Source organism: Theobroma cacao, chromosome 10 (genome assembly GCF_053813885.1).
Source record: "Theobroma cacao isolate CCN51 chromosome 10, ASM5381388v1, whole genome shotgun sequence".
NCBI classification, from domain to species: Eukaryota; Viridiplantae; Streptophyta; class Magnoliopsida; order Malvales; family Malvaceae; genus Theobroma; species Theobroma cacao.
The window spans coordinates 21,384,064-21,395,185 of NC_142648.1; the positions used below are offsets into that span (position 1 = coordinate 21,384,064).

Sequence of the window (11,122 nt, forward strand, 5' to 3'; positions counted from 1 at the left end):
ATCTGACACACAGCCGTTCCTTGGCGTTGGCTGAGTCTCACTCTCACGTGGTGGCCCGAACGTGAGGTGCACTCAAATCATACCTCAGGAGATACTTCACCCAACATCTCCCCCCGGAGGTAAGTATATAATTGAGTTACCGTGCCCCTCTCATAGGCAGCCCACGGAAACCCCCACCACTGCAGTGACCGTTTAATATACCACCAGACCCATAAAAATTTCAGTAGCATAATATGGCGAATAAAATGTAATCCAGTCTAGCGAGACCAATCCAAAATTGTTCATATATTTCATGCCAACCCCAAAAATTTAGCCATCATGCTACCATAGTGTCATAAGCCCCAATTTCAATAACATATAAAATCAAAAATTTCAACACAGTCTCCATATACTCAATTTTCCCAAAACAATATTTGATTTCAAAACCAGTATAAATCTCATTTTTATTAAAAAACATTTTAATTGGAAAACATAATATTTTATAATTTAAATTCACCATTCAATAAAAGCATCAAACAAGTATAATTACTCTAGATATTTAAGACGATAAATTGTCCACTCACAGTTTTAGGAGTCGATGTACTCATAATCCCAGTCTTCAAGCACAATTTCTGTACTTTTACCAGTGTAATTTCCTCACCACCTATCCACAATGTACAATACATAATTCACCACATCAATGCTTGACCATTATAAAATCAATTCAGGCTCGGTATATATGCATGATATGACATGCAACTTATCCGACTACCGCTTAAATGCGGTACTGACCTAATTCGGCCTATTACCCGATTAAATTACTAACGCGTCCAATTCAATCTCAAATTACTTTTTTTCAGTTTCTATACCTCAATTGTACCCAAATTGACTTAATGTCCCTCGGTGTGGTGCAAATTATCAGTCCTGATAGCAAATTACGAAAATACCCCTAATGGGTAAAAATTCATATTTTTGCTCCAAAAATTTCCATTATTTTTCTAGACTCATAGTTCATCATTATTCATCATAATTCCTCAAATAAACATCAAGATCATCAGCCAATATTCCCCTAGAAAATTCAGCCAATAATGGTAATGGAGGAAAATAAATTCTTTTCTTGTTGTTTTGTTCCTAAATATGCTAAACAAACTTAAAACACTAACATAACTTAAAATCAAATTAATCTAACAAGTTTCTCTCTCCTAACCCATTTTTCCAGAATTGAATTCATCCTCAAATCACATGATTCAACCATGGAAAATGATGGAAAATGCATGGGAAAGGTAAAGCACAAGTCAAAATCAAGAAATTTTACCTTTGGTCACTTGTTTCCTTGAATTTTCACCAATTTTTCCTTGAATTTCTCCCCCTAGGTTTTTGTTTTTCTTTTCCCCTTTGTTTTCTTGCTATGGCCGGCCATAATGAAGAGAAAATGGTGGTGTGGGCTGATTTTTATAGTTAAATAATATAATAATCTAAACTTGCCACATGTCACTACATTATTGGTCAATTTTTTAAATTCTTATCTTTTAAGCTTTAAATCTCCACCACACATTATTCCTTAAATATCAATAACTTAGATAAAATTCTCAAATTTATCCAAAGTTTTGGTGAAGTAATTTTTGATATTTACACTTTTGCCCCCGTAAAAATCGAAAATTACATTTTCGCCCCAAAAACTGAAAAATTGCCCATAGACATATTTTTTATCCCTTATACTCATATCATTCCCCAATTTGTCAAATGTGATCTAAATTCTCTCAAAATCTCAAATTTTGTCCGTAGATGGAAAAATTACAATTTTACCCCTATATAGTGAAAATTTCAATTTGACTCCGAATTGATCCTCGAACTCCTAATTACCATTTTGAGTCATTCCTGAACTGTGAAACTCTTAATTTCACCTTAAAATTCCTATTTGAACTAGTTCGAGGCTTAATCGACTTAATGATACCATTAAGGGCAATATCGTCTTTTAACGATTTCTCGAACTTCCTAAATATACAAACATTCTATTGAGCATGTGAATGATATTATAATTATTTTACAAAGCAGGGTTTGACAACACTACCCCCCTTAAAATAAAATTTTGTCCTCAAAATTTCACTTATTAACTCAGAGAAAAGGCGGGGTATTATCTTTTATTCGATGCTCAACTTCTCCTGTTATCTCCTTTATAGGGAATCTTAATTCACTAAAAATCATTCTTTATTTTAGTTAATCACAATATCAACCCCACATATGTGTATATGCTTTATAATCCCATTTATGCATCCAAGATCTATCTTGATTTAATCATCGCATACGATACAGTATCATAATTCCTCAGAGTCATCCCTTTGTCCTTAATCATCTTCCGTGCCTCTATATTGCTTTGTATCCTTCTTGTATTTCGACATCAATTTATTGCTTAAGATTTAAGTTCATTTGAACTTTGTATACCTCAAGTAGTTTTGAGTTCTAATTTCCACAATATAGTAAGAAATTCTTACAACCATATTCCATATGAACTCATTTACTATATTATTCTTGAAACCTTTATTTACACGTCCATCACTTGGTATTTACATCCCCTACCACTATTTTACACCTTCGTCTAACTTTTCACTCACTTTCTCCAGATCGGACTCGTGCTTCATCTTCCGTTACAGCGAAAACTCTTGTTGAAGAACGAGTCAATGGCCTCAAAGGTGGTTGTGCTGGGGTGTTGCTACCCATTTCAGATCGTACAGTTACCCCCTGCCTCGGGTGTACTCCAGAGGAATCTCTCCTCTGCATATCCGTATGAGTTAGTGGGGATGGAGCAGCTACTGTAGCCCGTCCTAACTGTGGGCAGTCACTCCTAATGTGGCCCGGCTGGTCACAATGAAAGCATCTTATGCCCCAACACTCCCCAGCATGATATCTCCCACATTTTTCGCATTTATTTAAACCTCCAAAACTCTTCTCGGAAGTACTACTCATCCCAGACCTGTTAAATCTCGGAGGTCTCTGCTGTAACTGTGAAAGTGGGGGTCGAGGAGATATCACCGGAACAGAAACAGTACTCTCAGAAGCAAATGTGTCCTTACCTCTTTTGAGTAGTTGACTAGAGGATACATTCGGGTTTCTCCTCTTTGCAAACTCAGCTCGCATTCTCAAATTTTCATTCGTGAGTTTTTCGGCCCTTAAAGCCATCTGTACAACTTCTTTATGAGGCTCCCGGCCTGTCACAGTCATCCTCTCTCTAATCTCGTTACGGAGCCCTTCTTCAAAATAACTAGCTTGATCTTGCTCAGACTTCACCAGGTCTGGCACATATGACATCAGCTCGTTAAAACGAGCGTCGTACTCTTCTATGGTTAAATTCCCTTGTTGTAAACTTAGAAATTCTCTCTTCTTCTCTTTTTGATGAAAGTAGGTGTAGTATTGACCATCGAATTCTTGTAGGAAGTCTATCCAAGTCAACGGAGTAATGGAACGTGATTTTACCGAGCTCCACCATGTACGAGCCCTCTTCTCTAGTAATCTTGTGGCCACCATTAATTTCATATCATCATCCAATTTCATATCCACAAATGTCTCCGTTACTTGAGTAATCCAATCTTTAGCTGCGGTTGCATCCAAATCACCAACAAAAGAAGTGCAACCCAGCTGCCTAGCTTCCTTAAGCTTTTTGGAAATGGAGACATCTGGCACTGGTGGTGGAACAAGAGGTGGTGGTGGTGGTGGCACTAGAGATACTGCTGGGGGAACAGTATGAGGGACTCGACCAGCTTGAGCTTGACCCATAATGACATTAAGAAAAGCTGCTAATGCCTGGACTGCCTCAAGAGACATGGCATGAACACCAAGAGTAGCAGTAGGTGGTGGATGAGGTGGAGGAATCTCAGTAGGCTCAACAGCAGGTGCTGCTCGAAAAGTAGGTGCAGCAGACTCCCTTTCCACGGGATCTGGCTGACTAAGTCTAGCACGGCCTCTTCCCCTCCCTACTGACCTATAGAGAGGTGGACGCCCACGTCGAGGAGGCATGGTACTCTACAATAAGAAATGGAATAGACTTAGATGACTTTAAATTCTATATGCAACTAACTTGATATAACCTAACTTAACTTGACTTACTTAACTTAACTTAACTTGGGCCACGCAGTGTCAGTGTGGATTTCTTAAAACAACTTTAAAATCAAAAACTTTGAAATCCAAAGCTTTAAAATCAAAATCTTTGATCTTTAAACCATGCTCTGATACCAATCCAATTGTCACGACCCGGAACTCCCATCGAGCCAGTGACAACCGCCGCGACGTCTCGATAAGCACTCATTACCCAGAATGTCGATCGAAACCCCGCAAGGCTTAGCATCAACTTTCGCATCTCCCCGGTGAGCGACAATTATTAAATCTCGCATTTCAAGAAAACATAAGTTGGTTCCAATTCAAAACAATAAAATATTATTTTCTAGCTCACAGGGGCATTTTTGTCAATTTTTTCTTTTTAAATTTCGAAATCCGAAAAATGTAATATGTAAGTGAAAACACATATTTCATGATTTAAATTAAATTTTGAAGTCTAAAACATTCGTTTAAAGTAAAATTATAGCTATTTGAATATAATAAAAACATTAAATAAAATATTCTATTTTCTTAAAACACAATATTTTCAAAGTCTTCCTAAAATAACTTTTATAGCGCAAGAGTAAAATAAATTTATTCATATAGTAATAAAGATAATTAAAGTATGAAATTTCGTTTACAGTGACACGTGGGCCCCTAACTAACCAAGAAAGTGTAGAGCTACGAACCCTTACTTCCTATGATGCAACTCCGAGATTAATTCTCGTCTTAATCAACTATCAACAAACTGTCCTGAGCCTGAAAAATGGATAGGAAGAGGGGTGAGATTAAATAATCCCAGTGAGTAAACAATTACCATCAAAAGCATCTAAAGCCGAGTAGATGGAGACAATATAAAAACGTTATATCTCAATAATGTTCATAACACAAAATTCGTTTCAATCTATACCAAATAATTTCTTTTCATCAAAATTTCCCCGACTTATGAATTTTTTTTTAAACTTGGCCCCTGCCAATACCATTCTCGCGGGTACCTTCGTCAAGGTATCCCACTGAGACCACCAAGGCTGTTCAATGACCCATACCCATAAACATGTTTTCACATCTGACACACAGCCGTTCCTTGGCGTTGGCTGAGTCTCACTCTCACGTGGTGGCCCGAACGTGAGGTGCACTCAAATCATACCTCAGGAGATACTTCACCCAACATCTCCCCCCGGAGGTAAGTATATAATTGAGTTACCGTGCCCCTCTCATAGGCAGCCCACGGAAACCCCCACCACTGCAGTGACCGTTTAATATACCACCAGACCCATAAAAATTTCAGTAGCATAATATGGCGAATAAAATGTAATCCAGTCTAGCGAGACCAATCCAAAATTGTTCATATATTTCATGCCAACCCCAAAAATTTAGCCATCATGCTACCATAGTGTCATAAGCCCCAATTTCAATAACATATAAAATCAAAAATTTCAACACAGTCTCCATATACTCAATTTTCCCAAAACAATATTTGATTTCAAAACCAGTATAAATCTCATTTTTATTAAAAAACATTTTAATTGGAAAACATAATATTTTATAATTTAAATTCACCATTCAATAAAAGCATCAAACAAGTATAATTACTCTAGATATTTAAGACGATAAATTGTCCACTCACAGTTTTAGGAGTCGATGTACTCATAATCCCAGTCTTCAAGCACAATTTCTGTACTTTTACCAGTGTAATTTCCTCACCACCTATCCACAATGTACAATACATAATTCACCACATCAATGCTTGACCATTATAAAATCAATTCAGGCTCGGTATATATGCATGATATGACATGCAACTTATCCGACTACCGCTTAAATGCGGTACTGACCTAATTCGGCCTATTACCCGATTAAATTACTAACGCGTCCAATTCAATCTCAAATTACTTTTTTTCAGTTTCTATACCTCAATTGTACCCAAATTGACTTAATGTCCCTCGGTGTGGTGCAAATTATCAGTCCTGATAGCAAATTACGAAAATACCCCTAATGGGTAAAAATTCATATTTTTGCTCCAAAAATTTCCATTATTTTTCTAGACTCATAGTTCATCATTATTCATCATAATTCCTCAAATAAACATCAAGATCATCAGCCAATATTCCCCTAGAAAATTCAGCCAATAATGGTAATGGAGGAAAATAAATTCTTTTCTTGTTGTTTTGTTCCTAAATATGCTAAACAAACTTAAAACACTAACATAACTTAAAATCAAATTAATCTAACAAGTTTCTCTCTCCTAACCCATTTTTCCAGAATTGAATTCATCCTCAAATCACATGATTCAACCATGGAAAATGATGGAAAATGCATGGGAAAGGTAAAGCACAAGTCAAAATCAAGAAATTTTACCTTTGGTCACTTGTTTCCTTGAATTTTCACCAATTTTTCCTTGAATTTCTCCCCCTAGGTTTTTGTTTTTCTTTTCCCCTTTGTTTTCTTGCTATGGCCGGCCATAATGAAGAGAAAATGGTGGTGTGGGCTGATTTTTATAGTTAAATAATATAATAATCTAAACTTGCCACATGTCACTACATTATTGGTCAATTTTTTAAATTCTTATCTTTTAAGCTTTAAATCTCCACCACACATTATTCCTTAAATATCAATAACTTAGATAAAATTCTCAAATTTATCCAAAGTCTTGGTGAAGTAATTTTTGATATTTACACTTTTGCCCCCGTAAAAATCGAAAATTACATTTTCGCCCCAAAAACTGAAAAATTGCCCATAGACATATTTTTTATCCCTTATACTCATATCATTCCCCAATTTGTCAAATGTGATCTAAATTCTCTCAAAATCTCAAATTTTGTCCGTAGATGGAAAAATTACAATTTTACCCCTATATAGTGAAAATTTCAATTTGACTCCGAATTGATCCTCGAACTCCTAATTACCATTTTGAGTCATTCCTGAACTGTGAAACTCTTAATTTCACCTTAAAATTCCTATTTGAACTAGTTCGAGGCTTAATCGACTTAATGATACCATTAAGGGCAATATCGTCTTTTAACGATTTCTCGAACTTCCTAAATATACAAACATTCTATTGAGCATGTGAATGATATTATAATTATTTTACAAAGCAGGGTTTGACAGCATGTATCGCAGACTAGACTTGTTTCAGTCGGCTACGCCCTGAGTCTCTCTTATCTTCTGAATGGGTGTGGACTAGTTAACTTTTGAAGTCATTTCTCTCTTTCGCCGATCGACTTGCTCTTATACCACCAACCGCATATTGAAACTTTAACTCAACTCCGTGTGCCCTTTAACTTTGAAATACGTCTCTCATTGGGTTCAAGTCAACCTCGAAACCAATAAAACTAATAAGAACACAAAAGTAGCAAAATTAAGAGAATAATAAGTTGAGAGAAATGAGTTTTTATTCTCAAATTTGGTGTAGTTTAGAAATGAACATAATGGGTATTTATAGGCATGGCTAGTCTCTTTATCTAACTTATTTACAATTCAAATTTAAAATAAATAGCTGAGACATTCTTATTGAAATATTCGCACTATCTACATTCAAATTTGAAGTATATCTTATCTATATTTTATTTTGAAATACATCCACTTATCTAAACTTTCAAAAGAGTGTGCACACATTACTATCCTAATTGCACAAATTGGTTGGATCTCCCATCTATTGGGCTACTTGGTTGGCCTGCTTATACTATTGGCTTGTCTAAACTGTTGGTCTACCTAAGCTATTGGCCTGTTTGAGCTACTGGCTTGCTTGGTTGCTGAAGGTCAAGCCGTAACCAATTTAGTGTTGTTGGGGGCCAAATTCGACCTTCCATTTATTATCAAAGACCATGGCTGACAAGTGAAGAAGAAAAAGAAGAAAGAAAAAGAAATTTTTTTTTTGTAAAATCTTTATTGTTATTTCTTTTATATTAAAATTTAAATCAAAATTATAATATTATAAATTAATATTTCAATAAAAAAATAAATAAAAATAAAAAAGTAAAAGATAAAAAGTCGTACGTGATTTGGCGAAGTGAAGAAATTTTGGAATTTGTGACAATTTTAGACCTTTCGTTTTGCTTTTATCTCCTAAATTTTTAGTTAAAATATTGTAATTTAGAATAGTTTGTGCCTTTTGAAAAAAAAATTTATAATCAAATAAAAATGGAGAAATTGATTTTCTTTTATTATTCTATTTCTTTTTCTGACAATTCATTTTTCCATTCTTTAGTTTTTCCTTTTTAAGATATTAAACAACTTATAATTTACAACAATTTGAAAAAAAAATTATTGAATATAAAATTTTAACAAATTTATTTTTTATTTTTTTAAAAAATTACAACTACTAGCATAAAAAATAAGATACTAGTGTGTGTGTGTGTGTATATATACATAGACCTATCAATATGGGCCAGCCCAACCCTAGCCCTTTGTGGGCTGAAAAAATATGGGTTGGGTCGGGCTAGCCTAGTTTTTATATGGGCTGTGAAATCCTCAACTCAGCCCACCCCTTGCTAGCCCATGGGTTGGGTTGGGCTAGCCCATTTCTTTTTTTTTTCAAAAAAGAATTATTTTTATAATTTTAATTAATAAATTTTCTATTAATAAAATTATTTTATGATTTAATTCATAAATTAAAACTATTAATTTGATAAATAAATATTAAACACATTAAAATATATAAAATAAGTAATATTAGTGGTAATTAAATTATTAATTTTATATAATTAAATATATAAAATTATTAAATTAATTAAAATTATGAATTTTTTAGCCCATAGGGTTGGCCCGCCCCAACCCACCCCAACCCACTGATTTGGTGGGCTGGCCCATCTAAGCCCGGTTTAAATATGAGCCTAAAATTTCATGGCCCAGGCCACCCCATATTTAATGAAAAATGGGCTGACCCAATGGGCCAGGCCCATTTTGATAGGTATATATATACATATACATATAATTTGTATATGTGTATGTATGTATATGTCTAAAAAACTCTTTTATTTTTAAATTAAGAATGGAGCTGACTTTTTATGTGCTTGGACAAGATTGGATTTCTTTGGACTTGATTATCAATTTTAGAAGTTATACTCGAACAATAAAATTTTTAAACTCCACAAATAGAATTAAACAATTGTTATATATTCAATTTTTTTTTTGAAAAATATGCTTTTATTGATATTAAAAGGAATAAGCCATAATGTATTGGCTTATTCAAGTACATAAGAAATAGAAAAAGAAGTGATAACCCCATGCTATTTTGGAGAAGCTAGATTTGGGGATGTCTAGCTCCAATAAGAAGCATACAATGCTGTCCACTTTTTGTGTTCGGTGACAATACTAGCTATCTAGCTTTCCTACTCACATTTCATTCATTACTTGTCTCCTTTGTCAGTAAGAGTCTCCAAGAGACCAACTCTCAAGCAAATAAATGAATGAAATCAAATTCCTTCCACTCTATATATCCAGGTCATAAATTTCAACTTTCCATTTCCACAGTGGAGTTCACAATCCAACTTTGAATTTAATCTTACATCCCATTAACTATCTTCTAGCTTGTTACTTCATCACTCAAAATGTCATAGCCCGTTTAAAAAAGTGATCTTACTCATGGGCTCATGTTTAGATCACAAAATATTAGTCACGTATCCTAATCCAATCCCTATATTGTGGCATGTTCGGCTTACAAATAGAACTCCTATGTGTGCATACATAATACAAACCGACAGTGGATAAATTCACAGGTTGCTGAATATTTCTGCTTCTGTTTGAGAAAACCTGTAGCAAGTCTCCATGCCTTTAAACTCCTAATTTATCCAAGACATCGGCATCCTTATTAGCTTCACGTAACACGTGTTATCCTCCAATTGTTTACATGTTGTTTTAGACTATCCATGTGTAATAGTCACTTCCTCATTCTCCATGGAGAAAATTGTGAGAAAAGGATCTCGTGAGAAAGTGATTTAAGAAATAATCACCCATATAAAGTTATTTGTTTATAGCCAAAAATAAGCATGAGTAGACCAAAATGCCTTTAAAAACATCGTTTCAAATAAATGCTCAGCTGTTTGAGTTATCTGTCTCCTGTTAGAGAGAAAATATAAAAATAAATAAATAAATGCGCTCAACTGGTTGAGCTCGGTCATCTTTCTCTCTCAACTCTCTGAACTGTCTCAACTCTGGCAAGTCTCTGTTGAGCACCATTGTCGTTAGCTCTCTCAGATCTCTGAACTGTATGAGCTTTGTCAACTTTCTGTTGGGCACCATTGTTATCAGGTTGTGGTCTATCTCTCTCTCTCGGCATCTGGCCATATTGTCGTAAATTAACAGACCCTATAGCAGAGATGACATCAAGGTACCTGTTATTGGGTTTATTTCTGCAATACACTTAAATTTTTGAAACATTTGGTGTAAATTAGAAGATGGATTAGAAACATTGCCCAGAGTTGTTACACGCCATGCACCTATAACATGTGTTAGCGTTATTTTAGCGTGTCATGACTGTTCCTGACATGTTGTGGGTTAACTAGTTTTTTGAGTTGTTAACGTGTCACGGCTGTTCCTAGTGTGTAGTGGGTTAACTAGATTTATGCGTTTTTGGTGTGTCACGACTGTTTCTGGCGTGTCGTGGGTTAATTGGTTTTTTGGGTTTTAGGCATGTCATGGCTGTTCCTGACGTGTTGTGGGTAAACTGGTTTTTTGAGTTTTTAGCGTGTCATGGCTGTTGGTGTAATAAGTTAGTAATTACAGTGATTGGCATGTCACGACAGTGATGCATGGCGTGTCACGACATTTGACTTGATATGCATTGCGTGTTACAACATTTTACGTTATATGCATGGCGTGTAACAACATGACTAACAAATTTTTGATCACGACATGTATTGTGTATAATGATTGACAAATTTTTTTTTTTCAAAATTTCAGTGGGGTTCCAATTATACGACTTGTGATAAGACATGGTGGTCAGTGGGTGGATGGCATTTACAAGGGTGGTGAGTCACGAATGTGGAGGGTTAGGAGTAATTTGTCATTTGCGGGCTTGATGAAGCTGGTTGAAGATGCTGTTGGGGTAAACTCA

At 35.1% G+C, this 11,122-nt stretch overlaps 2 long non-coding RNA genes across 2 annotated transcripts; both read right to left on the reverse strand.

Annotated features, from left to right (window-relative positions):
* Positions 1 to 218: 218 nt before the first annotated feature.
* LOC148760415 (uncharacterized) lies at positions 219 to 1,390 on the reverse strand. The gene is made up of 2 exons (XR_016023191.1): positions 1,295 to 1,390; positions 219 to 643 (listed from the first exon to the last, which is right to left on the reverse strand). It is a non-coding gene; the product is annotated as an uncharacterized LOC148760415 (long non-coding RNA).
* Positions 1,391 to 5,350: 3,960 nt separating this feature from the next.
* Positions 5,351 to 6,522, reverse strand: LOC148760416 (uncharacterized). The gene is made up of 2 exons (XR_016023186.1): positions 6,427 to 6,522; positions 5,351 to 5,775 (listed from the first exon to the last, which is right to left on the reverse strand). It is a non-coding gene; the product is annotated as an uncharacterized LOC148760416 (long non-coding RNA).
* Positions 6,523 to 11,122: the final 4,600 nt, after the last annotated feature.